The sequence below is a fragment of the Sorex araneus genome, chromosome 3 (assembly GCF_027595985.1).
Source record: "Sorex araneus isolate mSorAra2 chromosome 3, mSorAra2.pri, whole genome shotgun sequence".
Classification (NCBI taxonomy): Eukaryota; Metazoa; Chordata; class Mammalia; order Eulipotyphla; family Soricidae; genus Sorex; species Sorex araneus.
Genome location: NC_073304.1, coordinates 187,594,043 through 187,615,636, shown reverse-complemented (window position 1 = coordinate 187,615,636; position 21,594 = coordinate 187,594,043). Strand labels below are relative to the sequence as shown.

Here is a 21,594-nt window from a genome sequence, read left to right as displayed (position 1 = left end):
AGTGAAGGGAGGCAGTAGATGGACCCAGACAAATGATTAACTATCTCTCAAAAGTTGATTGAATTTAGCTTGGTAGGAAGGAGTGGTATGTTTTCACTATGACTTCCAACCATTTAACCAGAATGAACTACCAAAACTGAGATACCAGAAGATGGTGAGAGAGAGAGAAAGAGAGAGAGAGAAACAGACTCAGACAAATAAACCTGTCTGACTTAGTGAGGTGGGAGAATTTCACTGACCTTGAGTCTACTTGGGGACCCCGGGGTAGGGGAAGGACCTCATAGCAAAAGTTCCTATGACAGCAGTTGGTCATTCACTACTGTACTGGTGCTCCAACAGCTGGTGGCTATCATGATGGACACCACTTTGTCAGCAGGATACTCTCCCATTATTAGGCTCTTGCTCTTGTCATGCCACCAACCTAAACTTTAGATGCTGGTCTTATTTTCCAAGGGACCAATAAATTGTTTCAAGTCCAGATGATAGCTCTAAGGGTGCAACAGAATTATCAAAGATGACATCTTTGCTCTTGGTTTATATCACCTCTCAATCTGGGTTTTGTCCAGCAGTGGCATAACTTGATGTCAGGCCCTAAGGGGTGAGCCCAGGAGCAAAACTCTCACTTTTTGCTCCATGTGGGAAGAGGACTTAAGAAGAAACTGCTAACATAAACACACTTTTTTTCCTTGATGAGACTAAAACAGCTGTGCAGTGGTAAGAAATTCTGAGACCTGTGCTTTTCATAGAATAAGGAATATCAAAACATGTGAACAACTATAACAGAGTATAATAAACCAATAATAACACTAACTATTGGGGCTAGAGTGATAGCACAGCGGATAGGGCGTTTGCCTTGCACTCGACTGACCCGGGTTCGATTCCCAGCATTCCATATGGTTCCCTGAGCAACATGAGTAGTAATTCCTGAGTGCATGAGCCAGGAGTAACCCCTGTGCATAGCCAGGTGTGACCCAAAAAGAAAAAAATAATAAATAATGCTAACAATTATCACCATGCAAACTTTTAGTACAGGAAGCAGTCTAAAAGCAAACTTTACTATCTTAGGTCAGGAGCAGAGTCAATGTAAAGAGTGACATATGCATTCTCCAGGAAAAAATTTAAAAAATATATATAGCCCCTTCTCATCTGAAATCTGACTTATTGAAGGTAGTATGTTGAGTGGATTGAAATATGTCCTGCAGAAACTAAGTAAGCTGGTAGATAACCAACCTCTGTCTGCTATATTAGCCATTCAATTGGAGTTTAGATTTGGTCAAACATCATCATCATCATCATCACCATCATCCTGTTGATCGTCAAGTTTCTCGAGCAGTCTCAGTAATGTCTCCATTCATCCAAGCCCTGAGATTTTAGAAACCTCTCTCTACTCATCCTTCCAATGATGCCGTACTGGAGGCTTTTTCGGGGTCAGGGGAATGAGACCCAGCTTGTTACTGGTTTTGGCATATTAATACACCATGGGGACCTTGCGAGGCTCTCCCATGTGGGCAGGAAACTCCCAGTATTTTGCCAGGTTCTCCCAGAGGGAGAAGTAGGCTATAAGATATCGCAAGGCCTCGAAGCGGCCGCGCACTTCCAGGAGCTTTCTTTTAAGTCTCTGGATGCTGGCCGTGCATGGGATAACACAGCGCCGGGGGCAGTCCCTGGGTATGACTGCCTAGCTACTGGGAAATGGGAAATCTGGGCAGAGGAGGCCTAGTCCCAATCTGAGCAGGCTTGGAGGTCTCAGTCCCGGGTCCCACACACCTGGGTTTCCCTATGCATGAGGCTCGTCCGAACGTGTGGAGAGGGGCCTTGAGCATGGCTGTGGCTAGGCTCCAGAGGTCTTCGGCTGCCAGGAACTCTGCTCGGGGCAGGGAGGGAAATTGGAGCCCATCCCCTCCGAGGAGGCCTCGGGGAAGACAGCCAGGCACTTAGGCAAGAGAATCTCTACCTTGGTCAAACATAGGGTAGAAAAATAGGACATTTCCAAAGCCAGCTTGAGTTTAGTAATACAGACAGCCAGGTGACAAAAAATGCAAATTCTAACTAATACCAAATATGATTATGGATACAGGTGCTTTACCAGTGATCTTTCCAATCTTAGGGAAAGAGCTAATACTAAAAATTTGTGAGCCAATTTCCCAGCAGCAGTGTAAGTGCTACAGCTCAAATATGACCAAAATCACAGGAGGTACAAGGGACACAAAATCTCAAAGCTACAGGCATGGACTTGATTTGGAGAGCATGAGGCCTTGATCATTGCTCAGGCCAGCTTGTGCTCAGGTATTTACCCCTAGTCCTCACATATCAACAAATAGAGTGAAAAAACAGAGAAGTTAGACTTACCTATGTATGGGAACAAAAGCCCAGAAAAATCCCTAAATACACAAGAGTATTCTTAATCACCTAGGTAGACATCCAAACAAAAGTAGGACTAAGGGTATATATGTTCAATAGGTTGCTGTTAAAATGATCAGGGGAAAAGATAATCAATAAGTTCAGGTAAATTATAAAATATGAAAAAATTCCTCTAAACAATGATTGTGCTAGAGATTAAAGCTCTGAGCTAAAAAATGAAAATGCATGAGCAAGACTCGGCAGCAGAATGGAACAAAATGAAACTTGAATCAGTCTTGAGGACAAGGTACAACAACAATAAGGAAGAGGAAAAGAAAAATCTATATAAAATAAACAAAATAGGAGTCATATGGGGAATTATTAATAACTTCCCCTACAGAGGGAGTAATATAGTCTGATCCAGGAAGTCCTAAGAGTTACAAACAAAATAAATGCAAAGAAAGTCAAAAGGGCAAGAACTGAAAAAGTGAGACCTCTGAAAGAAGCAAAAAAGAAGCAAAGATTCATATGAAAATGAACCCTTTGTAAAATTCACATCAGAATTCTTACAGAAGAATGGGTATTAGATACTTGAGGCATTTTATTTTACTCTATTAAAAATTTTATTACATTTTAGGTAACATGATTACTATAGTGTTAATATGGTTTTGATAACAAAATTACTTAAACTTTACTACCACCAAAGTGTCCAACATTCTACAATGTCCTCTTTGTATAAAGTCTTGAATGAAAAGAAATTCTAGAATGTCTGTAGAATACATTCTCTTGCTTCTAACCCATCTTCCAGGGTCTTCTTTCTGTCCAATTTAGAAAGCCCACCCTGATTTCACTACACCCACCTCCCCAACCACTTCTATTTGCCAGATGTTTATCAATTCCTTCTTCTAACCCATCAGCTGGTATTTCTGCCCATCCAGGTCGGATAATCCACTCATTTTCTTTCCCAGAACTTTCTGCCATTGTCTCTCCGGGGAAGGATTGCACTGGTAATTCCACTCTCCACTGCTTGTACCCTTGTAGGTCTATTCTTCACACCTCTCTGTGCATACATATACTCTGCTGTAGCCTCACAGACTTGAGTGAAGCTCTGGTTGCTCCTAGGGAGCTAGTGAGATTAATACCTCATTCTTTGTTCCTTCGGGGGGGGGGGGGAAGAAAAACCTCACAAAGACAGTGATGACAGTTAATAAATCATAGTTTCTCAAATTGCAGTTCAAGGATAGGCAAGAACAATCAGCCCTAGAAAATAGAACTGTAGTCCACAGCAGCCCACAAAATTATAAACCAGAAACAGCAATAAGCTGTTAAAGGATAGCAGGGAAAGTAAAAAAATAAGCAATAAGCTGGAAAAGGATAGCAGGGGAAGTGAAAGCTAGCAATCAGCTGAACCCCTGAGAGAGCTCCTGCATAGGTCAATTACAAAAATTCATTCTCAGAGCACAGAAGACACAGTGGGGAAACAAGGCAAAAGCCCACGACATACAATAAGTGAAGACAATAACCTGAAAGACTCTACTACTACTAACCACCTCTATAACTTCTCAGATAATGCTTTAGAGACCATGATGAGAATCTGTGATGAACTCAAAAAAATTAAAGTGTAGGTGATCAATAAATCACAGGAAAATATGAGAGCAAAAATAATAAAATTAGAATCATAAGTGACAGAACTGAAGAGAATCATAGGTGAAATAAAAATATATTAGTGGATGACCTGGCAGCAGATAAACAGCAACTGAAATAAAAATTGGTGAGCTCTAAAATGAGATATAGAAAACCTCTAGAAAATAACAGAAGATTTTTTTTTTTTCGGCTTCTATGGAAACCTTATATTTAAAATCATAACAATTCACTTCATATAAAAGCGTTCCCTCAGGCACTACATGCATTAATTTCAGATGATCCTCTTTACTCATCAATCTAGACTTTATCTAATAAAAATAACCTTGATTACCAAAGGATATAATATCATATCATGATTTAGACATGTCAAATTGTGCACGATGAAATACGAAACACTTTGTGCAGTTTTAAAATGTTTGATTGTATGTTTATATACCTTAAAGCATTATTACTACTTACTATATTTATGTCTTACTATGCTTTATCTCAAATAAAATTGAACAGAAGATTTTTTTTAAATCCTGAAAATATCTGCAGTGCTTAATTATTCAAAATTCTACATATTACTCTAGTGCAATTTTAAAGATAAAAGTCAAACAAAATCCTAACTCAATATATTTTTGAGAATATACATTAATTACAGTGTAATAAAAACACTATGCATGTAAATTCTTTAGAAAAATATTCTTTTTAAAAAATAAAAATTAATTTCAATATTCGAAAATAAATAAATAAATAAATGAAATAAAATCCTGAAAATAAATAGCACTCCAGATAACTATAGGATGGGTTCAAGAGGAACAATCAAAGAACAATAGGCATACCTGAGGAAACAGAAGACACGGTGGATTAAAAAAAATACTGTAGCACTGTGGTCCCATTGTTCATCAATTTGCTCGAGCAGGCACCACTTAACGTCTCCATTGTGAGACTTGTTACTGTTTTTGGCATATTGCATATGCCACGTGTAGCTTGCCAGGCTCTGCCTTGTAGGTGGGATACTCTCAGTAGCTTGCCGGGCTCTCCGAGAGGGACAAAGGAATCAAACCCAGGTCGGCTGCGTGCAAGGCAAACGCCCTCCCCGCTGTGCTATAGCTGATTCCATGGGTTCACAGCTTCTGAACCTCTGCTCACCACCACACCTTACCAGGTAGATCTCTTTCCTGGCAGACAACTCTGAGACTATTTTTGGAATTGGGTGTAGATTTCCCTCCCTTCTAGCTAGATCCCAGCATTCACCACATCAGAAATTAGCCATTTCAAACAGGCCCAGCTCCACATATTCTCAAGTGATAGCTCTTCATCAGATTTTACATGGTTCACAGTTTACATCTAATCACTGGATGGAGATAGGCAGAAAAGGAAAAGAGAAATTCCCAGCCTAATTCTTCAGAGAGTACCATGAGGCTGAATTATAAAGATTCATCCTTTGCATGATAGGAGTACAGCAAACACAATGAGGAAGATACATAGAAGCCTACCAAGCTAGATGTGAGAAGAATCCTTGCCCTGGTGACACTGAGCCATCCAAGATGGCCTGTTCTATCATCGAGGACTCCTTAGGCCAAAGTTTACAGTGAAATTCTGGGACAGTAGATATGGCTACACACTCAGCACCAGACAGTCCTTTCAAATGTCCATTCTCTGCTGTTTATGGCCCACCAATGACTTTAACTCACTCTTTTGTGGCCCTCCCTCTTCTTTTCTTAGTGATTAAAAGTGAGAGGTACCCTAGAGGCAATAAGGGAGGAGGCTGAGTGGGAGGCTGATGTTTGTGTTTCTGTATTTTTATTTTATTCTATTTTATTTTTGCTTTTTTGGGTCACACCTGACGATGCACAGGGGTTACTCCTGGCTTTGCACTCAGGAATTATTACTGACAGTGCTCAGGGGACCATATGGGATTCTGGGAATCAAACCTGGGTCAGCCGCGTTCAAGGCAAACTCCCTACCTGCTGTGCTATCTCTCCAGCCTCTTTGTTGCTGTATTTGGGACAGGAGTTGAGGATTTTTTGTTCTCATGAGTGGAAAAAAATGGCCAAATGTTTTATTATCTTGGTATTAAATCTTTTTGTGTGTTCTACTATCAAATCCAAGACCTTACACACTAATCCTTGGACCAAGGTGCTCAATTTTAAGATTACTCTCTCACTAGAGGTATGCAGGTGGTACTAATTTGAGGATATTTAGGAGGGCTCTGACATAAAATGTATGTTGTGATGACAGGAAGAGAGTCGAGGATATATTTGAGGATAGTTTCTTTACTATTTACCTCATACTAAATCCTCAACTAAAACCCACGAGATGTCTACTAGGCACTGGGAAAAAAATGATAAACAGAGCATGCATGGCTTCTGTACTCATGAATGACCATCTGGTGGGAAGATACACAGCAGGGCAGCAAGAGGAATAATGTCTTATGCCAAGTGTTAAGGTGGGGGGTGTGTAAAAGCACAGGCAGCGGACCAACTCGAGGAACTTAGGGCAAAGACTCCAGTACCCTTATAGCCACATCTTTAACTTTCTCCTCTAAAAATCAACTTAGTCTTCGGAAATAACAAATAATAATTTGGGATAAACAAAAAGAGTATCAGCATTGAATACTGAAAAACAAAATGTTTGTCACTAGTCAGAAGATAGTCACCCTCACGTGACCTCAGACCCATGTATGTCTTCAGTCAGAAACAACTGTCCTAATGATCTGGATGTGCAAGAAACACTCTTGAATTGTTTGCTCTCTCCATCAGACCAGGCTCTTGGTGTAAAATTCTACAAGGTTTCCTGTGATACTGTTATCCCATCTGCACAGTTCTCTGTGAAAGCCAAGGGTGCCTAAAACTGGGATGTGTACATTATTATATCCTAGTACTGGGTATGAACATGATTGATCAGCAAAGACTTCATCGAAGAAAGTTCCATAATTGACCCCCCTCTCATCCCATCCAAGTATCCGGTCCGTGTCAGGGCTCCTTCCGGGAGCCACGATTCTAACCAGACCTCAGGAAAGCTGGTTTTCATCCTTGGTCTTCGAGAGACAGGAATTGAGGCACACCGGGAACACACCCCAAACTGCAATGTTCCTGGCACCCTCTTATTATTCCATCTAGATATTTGGCCCGTGTCAGGGCTCCTTCCCAGAGCCACGGCCGCTAACATGGCCATGTGTTATTCTCCCCCTTCCATATTCCATAAGAACCATAAGTTACCCTCGTAGTTGGAACTTTCACCAGGTTAACTTAACCACCAGAGACACATTAGCCAATAACCATTTAAGCCCACCTCAATTAATATTGCATCATAAGAAGAATAGTAGCAGTGAGCATGAAGGGCTAAGCCACATAGGTCACAATGGTAATGCAGTGCAGAACCCCACCAAGCTTACTTATTGAAGAGGCTAGTCCAGATGACCCCAACAGCAATGAAGTGCTAGATAGCCTCTCTGACAAGGAATTTAGAAGAGAGCTCCCGAGGATGCTTAGGGAGCTAAAAGAAACAATGGAAAGCAATGCCAATAAAATACAAGAGGATTTGAAGTAGAAATGTGGAAAATGCAAACAAAATTACAAATGGAAATGTCAGACCTGAAAAACCTGGTAGGCGAATTAAAAAACTCAGTGGAAGGTCACAGAAGCAGAGTAACAGTTGCTGACAACAGAATCAGTGAGTTCAAAGATAAAGTCCAGAGACTCTCTAGAAAACAACAGAAAATGGAAAAGAGACTGACAATCCAGGAACAGATGGCAAGAGATGATTGTGATGAAGCCAAGAGGAGTAATATAAGAATTATTGGAGTCCCAGAGGGACAGGAAGAAATCCCTGATGAAGAAGAAATTGTCAAAGACATCATTGCTACAATGTTCCCAGAGCTGAAGAAAACATGTGACCAGATTCAGGAGGCCTGAAGGGTACCAGCTAGAAGAAATCCAAATAAAAATACCTCAAGACACATCCTGATCAAAATGACCAAAACCTTAGGTAGAGACAAAATCCTGAAAGCAGCAAGATCAAAGAAAGAAATGGCCTATAAAGGAGCATCCTTAAGATTCACAGCTGACTTGTCTGAGGAAACCAGATCGCCTGAAAACAGTGGTGGGATATAGTGAAAAAAACTCAATGAAATAATGCCTCACCAAAAATACTTTACCCGGCTAGACTCTCATTCATAACTGAAGGAATAACACACAGTTTCACAGATAAACAACAGCTCAGGAACTTCATAGACTCAAAACCATGGTTACAAGAACAACTGAATGGGCTACTTTAAGACAAGACAGGCCCCTCAAATACACCAAATTTAAGCAGAAAAATGAGACAAAACCCATAACAATAATTTCCCTCAAGGTCAATGGGCTAAATGCACCAATTAAAAGACACAGTTTAATAACTAAGTCCAGAGAAATATCTGCAAGAAATTGCATCATTGCAAGCTTGTACCTCTCAGCTCCTTTATATTCCACATATGAGTACAACCTTTCTATGTCTGTCTCATTCTTTCTGACGCATTTCACTCAACATGAAACTCTCCATGTTGATCCACTTATATGCAAATTTCATGACTTCATGTTTTCTGACAGCTACATAGTATTCCATTGTGTAGATGTACCAGAGTTTCTTTAACCAGTCATCTGTTTTGGGGGCACTCTGGTTTTTTCCAGATTGTGGCTATTGCAAACAGTGCTGCAATAAACATAGAAATGCAGATGTCATTTCTACTATACCTTTTTGCCTCTCCAGGATATACTCCCAGGAGTGGTATTGCTGGGTCAAATGGCCGCTTGACCTCATATCTCTTCATTCTCAGCAATGGAAAACAAATTATCAAATGCTTCCTTTTCAGCAGGTCCGAATTTAGGGGGGAGAAACTCCAAATAATAAGAGTGAGGTTTTTTTGTTGAAATATTGAATGTAATCAAAGTAAAGTGAAAGTAAAGTGAAAATTATCAGTTACACAGGCGGGGTGGGGGACTGGGGAGGTGGGGGTGTGGGGGAGTTATACTGTGATTCTTGGTGGTGGAATATGTGCACTGTTGAAGGGATGGGTGTTCGAGCATTGTATAACTGGGATTTAAACCTGAAAGCTTTGTTACTTTCCACATGGTGATTCAATAAAAGAAAAATTTAAAAATAATGATAAAAATTAAAAAAATTTAAAAAATAAAAGACACAGAGTGACAGGATGGATTAGAAAATTGAACTCAACATTCTGCTGCCTGCAAGAAACACATCTCAACAGTCAAAGCAAACACAGGCTCAAAGTCAAAGGCTGGAAAAAATCCTACAGGCGAACAACTCCCATAAAAAAGCTGGGGTAGCCCTCCTAGTATCTGACCACATTGATTTCAAACTGAAGAAGGTCACAAAAGACAGTGAAGGTCATTTCTTATTGATAAATCAATCTTCACAACAGGAAAAACTTACAATACTAAATATATAGGCACCTAATGAGGGACTAGCAACATACTTAAAACAACTACTCATAGACTTGAAGAAAGACATCAATAGCAACACAATACTAGTGGGAGACTTCAACATCGCTTTATTGACTCTTGATAGATCAACCAGACTCAAGCTTAGCAAGAACATATTTCATCTGAGGGAAGAAATGGAAGAAATGGACTTAGTAGATATATACAGGACACTTCATACTCAAAAATCTGAATATATTCTTCTTAAACGTGCATAGAACATTCTCCAAGATAGAACACATGCTGAGCCACAAAAAAACCTCCATAAAATTAAGAAGATAGAGATTGTATCAATGACCTTCTCAGACCATGATGCACTGAAATTAGAAATAAATCACACACACACAAACAGAAGACTAAATCAAACACCTGGAAATTAAACATCTCACTATTGAACGAGTGCCTTAGAAAGGAAATGAAAGAAGAAATCAAAAGATTCCTGGAAACAAACAAAAATGAGGACACGATTTACCAAAACTTATGGGACACAGCAAAAGCTGTGTTAAGAGGAAAGTTTATAGCTCTACAAGCACTCCTCAAGAAGGAGGAGCGAGCCCACATAAGTAACCTAACCTCAAGATTAAGAACTTGGAGAATGACCAACAAAAGGAGCCCAATGAGAACAGGAGGAAGGAAATAATAAAACTCAGAGCAGAAATCAATAAATTGGAAACTCAAAAACAATCCAAAAGATCAATGAAGCCAAGAGCTGGTTCTTTGAGAAAATAAGCAAGATCGATAAACCTAGCAAGACTCACAAGGATCCTCAGAGATCACTTTGAGAATCTTTATGCCACAAAACAAGAAAACCTCATGGAAATGGATAAGTTCCTAGATTCCTATAGCCTCCCAAGGCTGAACCAAGAAGACCTGGAAGACCTGAACAGACCTATCACCATCAAGGAAATTGAAATGGTAATAAAAAGTCTACCCAAGCACAAAAGTCCTAGCCCAGATGGATTCACTAGTGAATTCTTCCAAACCTTTAAAGAAGACTTAATCCCAATCCTCTTTAAGCTTTTCCAGGAAATTGAAGTTTCAAAAATACTTCTGAACAGTTTATATGAAGCAAATATCACCCTGATACCAAAAACAGACAAAGATACCACAAAGAAAGAGAATTACAGATCAATATCCCTGATGAACACAGATGCAAAGATCCTCAACAAAATATTAACAACTAGAATCCAACGACTCCTCAAAAGGATCATATGCCATGACCAAGTAGGATTCATCCCAGGGATGCAAGGATGGTTTAACATTCACAAGTCAATCAACATAATTCATCATATCAATAAAAGAAATAATGAAAACCATATGATCATATCAATAGATGCAGAGAAAGCATTTGACAAGATCCAGCACCCATTTATGATGAAAACTCTCAGCAAAATGGGCATCGAAGGAACTTTCCTCAATATATAGTCAAAGCCATCTTCCACAAGCCCACAGCAAGTACCATCTCAATGGGAAAAACTAAAAGCCTTCCCTCTAATATCGACACAAGACAAGGTTGCCCACTTTCGCCACTCCTATTTAATATACTACTGGAAGTCCTGGCCATAGCAGTTAGACAAGAAAACGATACCAAGGGCATAGAAATAGGAAAGGAAGAGGTCAAGTTATCACTATTTGCAGATGATATGATATACTATACTTGGAAAACCCTAAAGACTCTACAAAAAAGCTCTTAGAAACAATAGGTCGATATAGTAAAGCGGCAGGCTCCAAAATCAACACCCAAAAATCCATGGCTTTCTTATATACAAATAATGAAAGAGAAGAAAGAGACATTTAAAAAAATCTCGTTTACAATAGTACTTCAGAAAATCATGTACCTTGGAATCAGCTTAACCAAAGAGGTGAAGGACCTATACAAGGAAAATTACAAAACACTACTTCAAGAAATAAAAGAGGACACTAGGAAATGCCGACACATCCTGAGCTCATGGATAGAGAGAATTACCATTATCAAAATGGCAATACTACCCAAAGCACTATACAAGTTTAATGCAGTCCCTATCAGGATACCCATGACATTTTTCAAAGAAATAGACAAAACACTCCTGAAATTCATATAGAACAACAAACCCCCACAAGCAGCTAAAGCAATCCTTGGAAAAAAAGAAGACAGGTGGTGTCATCTTCCCCAACTTCAATCTCTATTACAAAGCAGTAGTAATTAAAACAGCATGGTATGGGAATAGAAACAGACCTGCATACCAATGGAACAGAGTTGAATATCCTGTCCGAGACCCCCAAATATATGGCCACTTAATCTTTGACAAAGTAGCAAGAAATGTGAAGTGGAACATGGAAAGCCTCTTCAACAAGGGGTGCTGGTAAAACTGGGTAGCTACCTGCAAAAAAATTAACTCTGACCTCTGTCTAATGCAAGACACAAAAGTCAGATCAAAGTGGACTAAAGACCTCAATATCAGACATGAATCTATAAGGTACATAGAAGAAAATGTAGGCCAAACCCTCCATGACATTGAAGCTAAAAGCATCTTTGAGAATGAAACTGCACTGACCATGCAAGTGGAAGCAAACATAAACAAATGGGACTAATCAAACTAAGAAACTTCTGCACTTCAAAAGAAACAGTGACCAAAATACAGAAAGAACCCACAAAATGGATATTTACCCAATATCCATCTGATAAGGATTAATATCCAGGATATACAAGACACTAGTAGAATTGTATAAGAAAAAAACCTCCAACCCTATCAAAAAATGGGAGAGGAAATGAACAGAAGTTGAAAATATGCTCCACATTGCTAGTCATCAGAGAGAGGCAAATCAAAACAACAGTGAGATATCATTTCACACCACAAAGACTGGCACACATTCCAAAGAACAAAAGCAACCAGTGCTGGCGTGGATGTGGAGGAAAGGTACAGTATTTCACTGTTGGTGGGAATGCCGACTCGTCCAGCCCTTCTGGAAAACAATATGGACATTCCTTCAAAAACTAGAAAGTGAGCTTCCATATTATTCCCAATACCACTTCTGGGAATTATCCTGAGGATGCTAAAAAGCACAGTAGAAATGACATCTGTAGCTATATATTCATTGCAGTACTATTCACAATAGCCTAAATCTGGAAGCAACCCAAGTGCCCTAGAACAGACGATTGGTTAAAGAAACGTTAGTACATCTAAACAATGAAATACTATGCAGCTATTAAGAAAGATTATGTCATGAAATTTGCTTATAAGTGTATAGACATGGAGAGTATCATGCTGAATGAAATGAGTCAGAAAGAGAGGGACAGACATAGAAGGACTGCACTCATTTGTGGAGTATAGAAAAACATCAGATAAGGTTGACACCCAAAGACAGTAGATACAAAGGGCCAGGAGGATTGCCCCATAGCTGAAAGCCTGCTTCATGAGTGGAGGGGAGAAGGCAGTTGGAACAGAGAAGGAATCACTAAGAAAATGATGGCTGGAGGAATCATTCAGGATGGGAGATGCATGCCGAAAGTAAATAATGGACCAAACATGATGACCGCTCAGTGTCTGTGTGCAAGCCATAATGCCCAAAAGTAGAGAGAGAGTATGGGGAATATTGTCTGCCATGGAGGCAGGGGAAGAGTGGGAAAGGGGGTATACCAGGGATATTGTTGGGGGGGAATGTGCACTGGTGGTGGGATGGATAGTTGATCATTATGTGATTGCAATCCAAACATGAAAGCTTGTAACTATCTCAGAGTGATTCAATAATTTTTTTAAAAAGTTCCATAATTTTTTAGCTAGAAGGCAACATATTGCAATTTATTTAGAGATGAAAATATAAAACCAAAGAATAGTCAGAAAACCAGGTCTCCAAACCATGTTTCTAAGTCACTCTATAAACCGGTCATCTGCCTCACCTCACATCATCTCGAGGTCACTAATTAGGTGAGGATGGGTTTCCAGTAGGGCTTCGTGGACTTTATCTTTACAGGCCTTGTTCCAGGACCTCATGAAACTGAACAGCTTTCGCATCTGACTTGACGGGGTCATTTCAGCTCTCACTGCTTCATACTGCTCCTCGGTCAGCACTTCTCCTAACAGCTTGTCCAGAACAGAATCCACAGATGTCACCCGAGTCACCAGCATCTGTCGGTACTTATCCACAAAGTGCAGCAAGGCTTGAGCACCTGGAATGAAGGTGAGGCTGGCAATGAGCAAAAAAAACAGCTTCTCCACAGCCTCTACCTTGACCCCAGCCCTTCTTTACTTCAATCACCTGCATCTATGGATCCAGTTCCCCTGTGATATATTTAACCACTATAAAGATAACTCTGCCTTCAAAGTTCTGGACCCAGTATTTTATTGAGTTGTGTTGGGAGTGGGTACCTAGTAAACACATGGTTGTACTGGGTGTGAATTTATTAACAGGCAAATGGTAAATAAATTCTCCTCAGAGACATCCCAGCACAACGCACGGATGCTGAGTCTGCACTGTGTAAGATTCTATATGAGCCTACCTGGCCAGGTCTAAGGGAAATGGGAAGGGAAACTGTCCAGAGGCACAAACCACTCTCCAGGGCTTAATCCCATTTGAGATTTGCACATGAATGTCCCTTCTTTTCTCTCCTCTCCTCCAGAACTGGAACTAACCCTGGCTAGTATGTTCTCAAACAGTTGTTACCTCTCTGGACTGAATGGACACAAGGGGCTGAAGGTCTGGAACCTTCAGGAAGAAAAGAAGCATTTGTACCAGTGCTGGATTTGAACATGTGGTAATTCCCCAATCCCATACCCAGTGACTCAGAACACACTACATATAAATTCCTTTTTCCTCTTCTGCCAGTTTTTGACCCAGCATTCTGTTGGATTATCTTTGGAGTGAGTGCTTTTCCTCATGGATGCTGCATTGTGGAAGGTTCCAGAACCTCCGGGGACAAAAAAAAAAGAGGTAAGAGGAAAGACTCTATCCTGGGGCACAAGTCACACTCTTAAAACTTAATCCCATGTAAGGTTTATATGTCAAAGCCCCTTCCTTTTTCTTTTTCCTTCGCTCCAGGACAAGACTGGTCCCTGGATCTTGTTCCTAAAAGTTGTTAGAGAGCAGAACCACTCTGGATCCTGTGTTCTCTTGTAACGATTGTTACTGACCTCTCTGGGCTGAAGATCCATGAGTTTCTGGAAGAAATAGAGGTGGGAGAAATTATTTCAATTAAAATATGAAAATCTATTAATTGAAGATTTCAAGGAATATAAAACCAAAATATATAAGAGGAATTTAGAAATAAACTAAACTTTTTAAAGTTTTAGAGGAGATGAAGACACAGATGGTGGCAAAGTTCCCATATGCCACCAAAACAAATCTCATTGTGGATGAGACACCAGCTCGGGGCTGGAGAGATAGTACAGCAGGTAGTGGATTTGTCTTGACTGCAGCTGACCTGGATTTGATCCTCAGCATCTCATATGGTTCCATGAGCACTACTAGGAATAATTCCTGAGTGTAGAGCCAGGAGTAACCCCTGAGCATTGCTTAATGTGGCCCAAAATAAAGAGAAAACATCTTATTTATATAAAAAACAGATTAACCTCAACTGAAACTATGGTAGTGCCTTCTTTTACATAAATAGAAAATTAATCATTTCTTTGGGTTGTTTATTTTCACAGAAAATTGAGACAATATAAACACACAAACACACACACACTTTAACTCACATTCTCAATTTCTGATCTCTCTGGATTATTTAAACTTTACCTGGGTATATCTGTGTCTTCCAAACCACACTTCCATCGTTTTTGTTTTTTATTTGCAGCCTGAATTTTAACCCTATATGATCCATGTAGATTTCAATGAAGTGCTGAGATTCTCTAGAGCTCCGGTAGCAAAATTCAAATTCCTGAAGAAAAAAAAAAGTTCCCATAGCCACCAATACAAATCCACTAAGTCCTATTAGCTCTACATCCAGCATGCACCCAGAGCCTATCAACTTTTCTTCATCTTCACAGTTTCCTCCTTATGCAAATCAAAGTCGGCTCTTGCCTATAGTAGCGAAATAGCTTTTGGGTAGTGTGCCTCCACAGCATTGATCTGGGCAACCCAGAGCCATGTCTACTAGTAATCAGCCTAGTGAAGTAGATCTGTAAATTCAGTGCTCTCTCTCCTTTGATGCAGTTTTATAGGCTAGAAATAGTGATTAACTAATGACTCCTGAGATCATCTGGTATTGCTACTAAAACTCAGGGAACTTGGATATGCAAGGCATGTGTTATACCTCTTTTAATTCCCATCCCCTGCAATAGTTTTTTGATTTGTCTCTTCTTCCACTCTTGCCCTATTTAGATCCATTTTCAACCAACATTCAAAATTATCTTTACAAAAGTTTATCAGGAACTATGTCCTCAATTTTAAGAAACTATAAGAGTCTGTAATTGCATTCAGAACAAACTATAACCTACACTTAATGTGGAGCAGAGCAATGGACCATGGAGAGAAAACGTCAGTCTCTTATCTAACTTATTTCATCCTCTTTTACAGCACTTATTAAGCTCTGTAACATTAGTTTCTTTTTGGGGGCTGTGGGGTATTGGCATATACCCAGTGGTGCTCAGATCTGGTCCTGGCTCTGCACTCAGGGATAACTCTCAGCAGGATCAGATCAAACCCATCAGCCACACACAAGGCAAGTGTCCTGACTGCTGTACTATTATTTCAGGCCCCAACTTTAGTCTCTTTTTGTCACCTGGAGGTATCCACCTTCTGTGGGTATCTAATAATTTCCACCTGAAATTCTCAGTAACAAATACTCATGGGCTGAATCCTTTTTTCACTCAAGTCTTAGCTCAACTTTGCCACCTAAAATTCCTTCCTAACCCTTCAGAATAAAAAGCCCGTGTCACTCATGGTTTTGGTATACTTCTGCACAATACTTTATGATTCCTGCACTCTACTTCCTTAAATATTTTCATAGATCTTATTTCATTAGGATGTCATCTTCCCAAGAAAAGAAATTTATCTCCTTTGTTTATTGAAATATTCCCCATCACATAAAAGTTTTCCAGAATAATTGGTGAGAGGCAATGGCTTCCTGAGTTGCACTCAGCAACATGTTCCTTCCCTCTCCCCCACACCGGCCTTGGCCAACTCACTATCTGTAGAAAATAGTGAAAGAAATCATTTATGATGGTGATTTTGGAGATCAACTCAACACCACTCAGGAATAATTGAAAAATGTTACAGGAAACTTGCCCTAAAGTAATACCCTGATAAGCATTTAAATGAAAGATAGAAGCTTGAACAGACTTCTCAAGCATATGATGAAAGAAAAGGGACTTTTATAACAAAGGACGAAAACAAACACATAAAGAAGATGGAGTAAGTGGTGGTTTCAGCTACCCCATGAACATCTTTGGTATGCTTCTTGAAGGGGAACTAAAGGCTTGCAGAGGAAGGCATTTTACATAATGGCCAATAAAAAAGCTAGCATTGCAAAATAATGTGATTTTTGAAAATTTTTTTCTTTTTTTTCTGAAATGTTTTTTTTTTAATTTATTCTTTTATTGAATCACCATGTGGAAAGTTGCAAAGCTGATTTTTGAAAAATATTAAGGCTGTGGTGGTAAGAAAGAACTAGTAGAGTTCTGTCCCAATTGCTTTAGTGCAAGTAAAGTTTACCAAATCACTGTATTATTGTCATTCCATTGCTCATCGATTTGCTTGAGTGGGCACCAGTAATGTCTTCATTGTGAGACTTGTTGTTACTGTTTTGGGCATATCAAATATGCCACAGGTAGTTTACCAGGCTCTGCTGTGTGGGCGAGATACTCTCGGTAGCTTGCCGGGCTCTCTGAGAAGGATGGAGGAATCGAACCCAGGTCGGCCACATGCAAGGCAAAAGCCCTACTCGCTGTGCCATCACTCCAGCCCATATATGTATAATATATATATATATGTATATGAGTTAAAAGTTTTGACAGAAAAACTGGCCATAATTATTCAGAAAATATTATGTAAATTGTCTTCTACATAAATGAAAAATAGTAAAAATATTTAAAATGGCTTTTTAAGAATTATGTATATAATTAGATGTTCTGCAGTTGTCAGGCACGGAGGATACCTTGTCTTCTGAATAGAACTTGAAATAATACAACAAATTTAGTCTTTGTATATGGAATGCCAAGGTCATAAGGAATGGATCAATTTTAAAGATAGATATAAAAAGCTTCCTCAGAAGAAAGACAATCCAAGAGAATATTCTACAAGTTCATGTTGGCGAAGGCATGAAAGATGGCCAGAAGATAACATTTCATGGTTTGGTTAAGGAGACCAAGAACTAGTACTGAAATTAGGAGACATTATTAAAATGACCATGCTCTTTTTACTAAGCAATGGGGAAATCTTTTCATTGTTTGGACAGACAATTGGATGAATCATTATGTGGTTTCCAAAGCCAGTATCTACTCTTGACAACTGAACTATTGTCATCACCTCTCACCCACATCAGACTATCAAGTATGGGTATATCCAATGTGTGCTAAAATGAAGGCATACCAATTTACCATAACTCATATAAAAAGAGCCACCTAATCATTGAATTTAAGTAAATTTTACTGAGAATGGCTTTCTCTCTTACAATAAACTCTCTTTGCTAGAGAAACTTCTTCCTGAAAGGAAGTAGAAAAGACTGGTGAAATAAATCAGGTATGATCCAAATAAGAATAAACAGTGCTATTACAATGGAGAATCTTATAAGGCTAATAAACATTATCCTAGAAGTGGTGTTCATTGTCAGACTTCTTTTTTTTTAATAAGAATTTTATTTTATTGAATCACCATGTGGAAAATTACAATGCTTTCAGGCTTAAGTCTTAGTCATAAAATGCTGAAACAACCATCCCTTCACCAGTGCCCATATCCCACCACCGAAGACAAAAAAAAAAAAACCACAGTACACCTCCCATCCCGCCCACCCCCACACCCCCCCCTTGTAACTGATAAATTTCACTTTACTTTCTATTTACTTTGGTTACATTCAATATTTCAACACAAGCCTCACTATTATTGTTAGGAGTACCCCACTATAGTCAGACCTGTTGTGAAGAGATATGAGGTCGCGCGGCCGCTGTACTTTAACAACTAAGTCCAGGGAGATTTCTTCCAGATATTCGATCATTGCAAGCTTGTAAACCCCATCTGTAGTCGTCATAATATGGCAGTTACCATGCCCTTCGGCAAGGAAGAGGCGAGAGAGAGAGAGAGAGAGAGAGAAAGAGAGAGAGAGAGAGAGAGAGAAATACCTTTCCCCTCCTGGGCGGGCATGGGGCTGCGGCTTAGTTCTTAGTCTGGAGCATTGTCAGACTTCTTAAGGGTTGTATAAATAACACACACTGCTGGCATTTAATATGCGGTATTGAATATGTGTAGGACTATATAGTTCTTCATGTTTGCTTACTACTTGCAATTGTTTTGTTTTAGTATTCAACTACAGTGGTGTTTAAAAGTTAAATAATGAACTCAAATACAAAAACAAAAATTTAACAACACAGAATTGCCCAGGTAAATATTTGTTAAATATTTCATGTCTCTTATTTCTTGTGAACACTGACACAGCAGGAATATTTAAGGCAGTCTTCCCAGGATTCAAGTTTTCTACGTCAAGAGACACTTTATTGGATCTTTGGACAAACATCCTCTTCACCTCTAAATTATTGATTAACACTTAAGAAATTATCAGTTTATCCATGTTCTATCTGCTCTGCCTAGAAATGAACCGTGGTAAGGTTTTCAAGAATCATCCCAATATTCTACTAATGCCGCATGTAGAACAAATATACATTTCCTTAGACCCCCAAATTACCCAATTAGGGCTAAATATTATAGCAACAGCATTTTTATAACCCATATCTTGTTTTATTGTTTATTGTTTGCCTTTGTTTTTTAATTGTTCCCCATCCCTTTCTTTCATTGCTATTGTGTTGGAAATTAGGAATTAGCCATGCTCAATGTGGTCCTTACTCTCAGCTAAGTGCTCAAACATTTATTAAGGGTCATACACTAGAGGTCACATACGGAGGTTGCCATTCTTGCTTATGTCCTTCCAGTTGTTCACGCTCTTGGATGCAGAGCCCTCACATGTGTCAGTTGCGGTACATGATCATCTGAGGCTGAATGTTTTCTAATTGTGGTGCTCCCATATTGCCAGTTGTGTGCTGGCAATTCAACACCATAGAATGGCATGAAAGGTTCCAGAGAGCAGAACCAGTAGCCATGCACAGTGCATATATGGGGTGTTATGAATCAAACCCACGACTTCACATTTACAAGGCAGGTTTTGTTGGCACTGAGTCGTGGGCTGGTGACATTGACTAAAAGGTGGCATTACCCATGTTTTGTCTGCCAGAATATAACCCAACATTCATCAGTAACTTGCCAATAAAATTTCAGTTTGTCTCAATTTGGAATATGATCCCCTATTTCCACTATAAATCTATTTCTCAATCTTGATGCATATTTCATTACCCCAAATCCTACTCACCATTTCCCCAATGCCAATGAACTCTACTGGGACCTCATAAGTTCTCTTCAGCATGACCTCAGATTCCTGTGAGGGAAAAATATTAGAGCTACTCACCTCTGGGTTTATATCCATTGCTTCTGAAGCAGACACAGTAAAGAAGGAGCCCAGGTAAAGAGGAGTAACAGGGGGTGGTTTGAGTATTCGAAGAAAATTGACACTCTTTTCTTCATCATCTATTGCCTAAGGAGAACATAGAACAATAATCAAGGAAGGAAGATATCTGAGTTAGAGATTCTAGCTTATGGAATCTAATCTGAACCAAAAAAGTTGGTGCTTTGTGCATTTTTATGTGGGTAGAAGTAGCATGACCACCAGTCCTCTCTTCACATACTCACAAATTCACTGACAGACCCACATTGGACATCTGGTATATTTTGGGTAGAAATGGGACAAAGACTAGAGAAAATTTGAGAGGGGTTCAAGGTGATACTTCTTAGTATGGAACATTCTATTATTCCAAGTCTTAGAAGATTTGCCCAGAACTCGATAATGGAGCAGAAAATTCTAGCAGAAAGGTATTATTTAGTTAAAAGGTCAGCCATGACTGAACAAGGGAAAGATTATTTACCATCTTTCATGGTTTCCCCAGAGGACACATATCCTTACTCCCAGTGACCCCTGTCAGTGATCTGTCTTCTACATTTCAACCATGATCCAGACTTCTTAGTCTAAGTATCACCTTTCGAATGGTGCAGTCATCAGGAACCAGGTAGAGATGGAAGGTCACATTTTCATGTTGATGTTGATGGTAGAGCAACACGGTTGAAGTGATAGGAATGAATTTCCTGGCACCTGGGAGCATTCTCAGCAAAACTCCCATGGGAGAGAAGCTGGGGTTCTCCAGAACTATAAAACGAGGTTCCACCCTTGCTGGCTTCTCCAGGACCATCCCCTCCGTTTTGAAGTGAGCCACTTGGAAGTGTGACTTGTCCACATTGCTCCCTATTGAAAGATTTATTAAGAGGCAAAGATTAGTGCCCTCACTGAGTTAGGGCTGGCAGATTCTGTGGTGCCCCAGGGCATAAAATTTTATAAATGTACCTGAAGAAGTGACAGCATGCCTTCATTTGGGGAATTTTGGATGCTAGAGACTCAGACCCATAACTTTCCACTGCCCTGGAGCCAGAAGTGATGACTGTATGTTGGGGCTGGACTGAGCTATTAAGGCGAGCCCATGTAGATTGTACCAGAATACGGACAGGAACTTAGGGACCCATGAAAATGGGCGAGATTTCTCGTGTGTCCTGACACGGGTTTGGATAAAGCTGAACATTTTCCCCCTTCAAGCTGCCTTCAGAAAATAATTTCAGTATATTGAAAAGAGCAGTTTTCCTTCTCTCACAGAAGCCTGGCTGGTCTTTGACATGCAGATCTCAGGTGTTAGCCAGGCGTGACCTTTGATATTGTAAATTGCAGGTCTGGCTCAGCCTAGTCTTTGGGAACTAGATTTCAGGAGCAGGGAGGGGGGGGCGTGCCCAGTTTGTATTTGAAGTGTAGATTTCAGGTGGCAGCCCAGCCTTGTCTTGGAATGTAAATCCAAATGCTTGTAGCCCAAGAAATGTTTTGGTTTTGTATCTTCTTTCCAGAGGCCAAAATTAGTGGCCTGCAGATGCA

At 39.7% G+C, this 21,594-nt stretch overlaps 1 pseudogene; it reads left to right on the top strand.

Annotated features, from left to right (window-relative positions):
- The first annotated feature begins 14,721 nt into the window (after positions 1 to 14,721).
- LOC105942812 (dnaJ homolog subfamily A member 1-like) lies at positions 14,722 to 18,827 on the top strand (annotated as a pseudogene).
- The last annotated feature ends 2,767 nt before the right edge of the window (positions 18,828 to 21,594 follow it).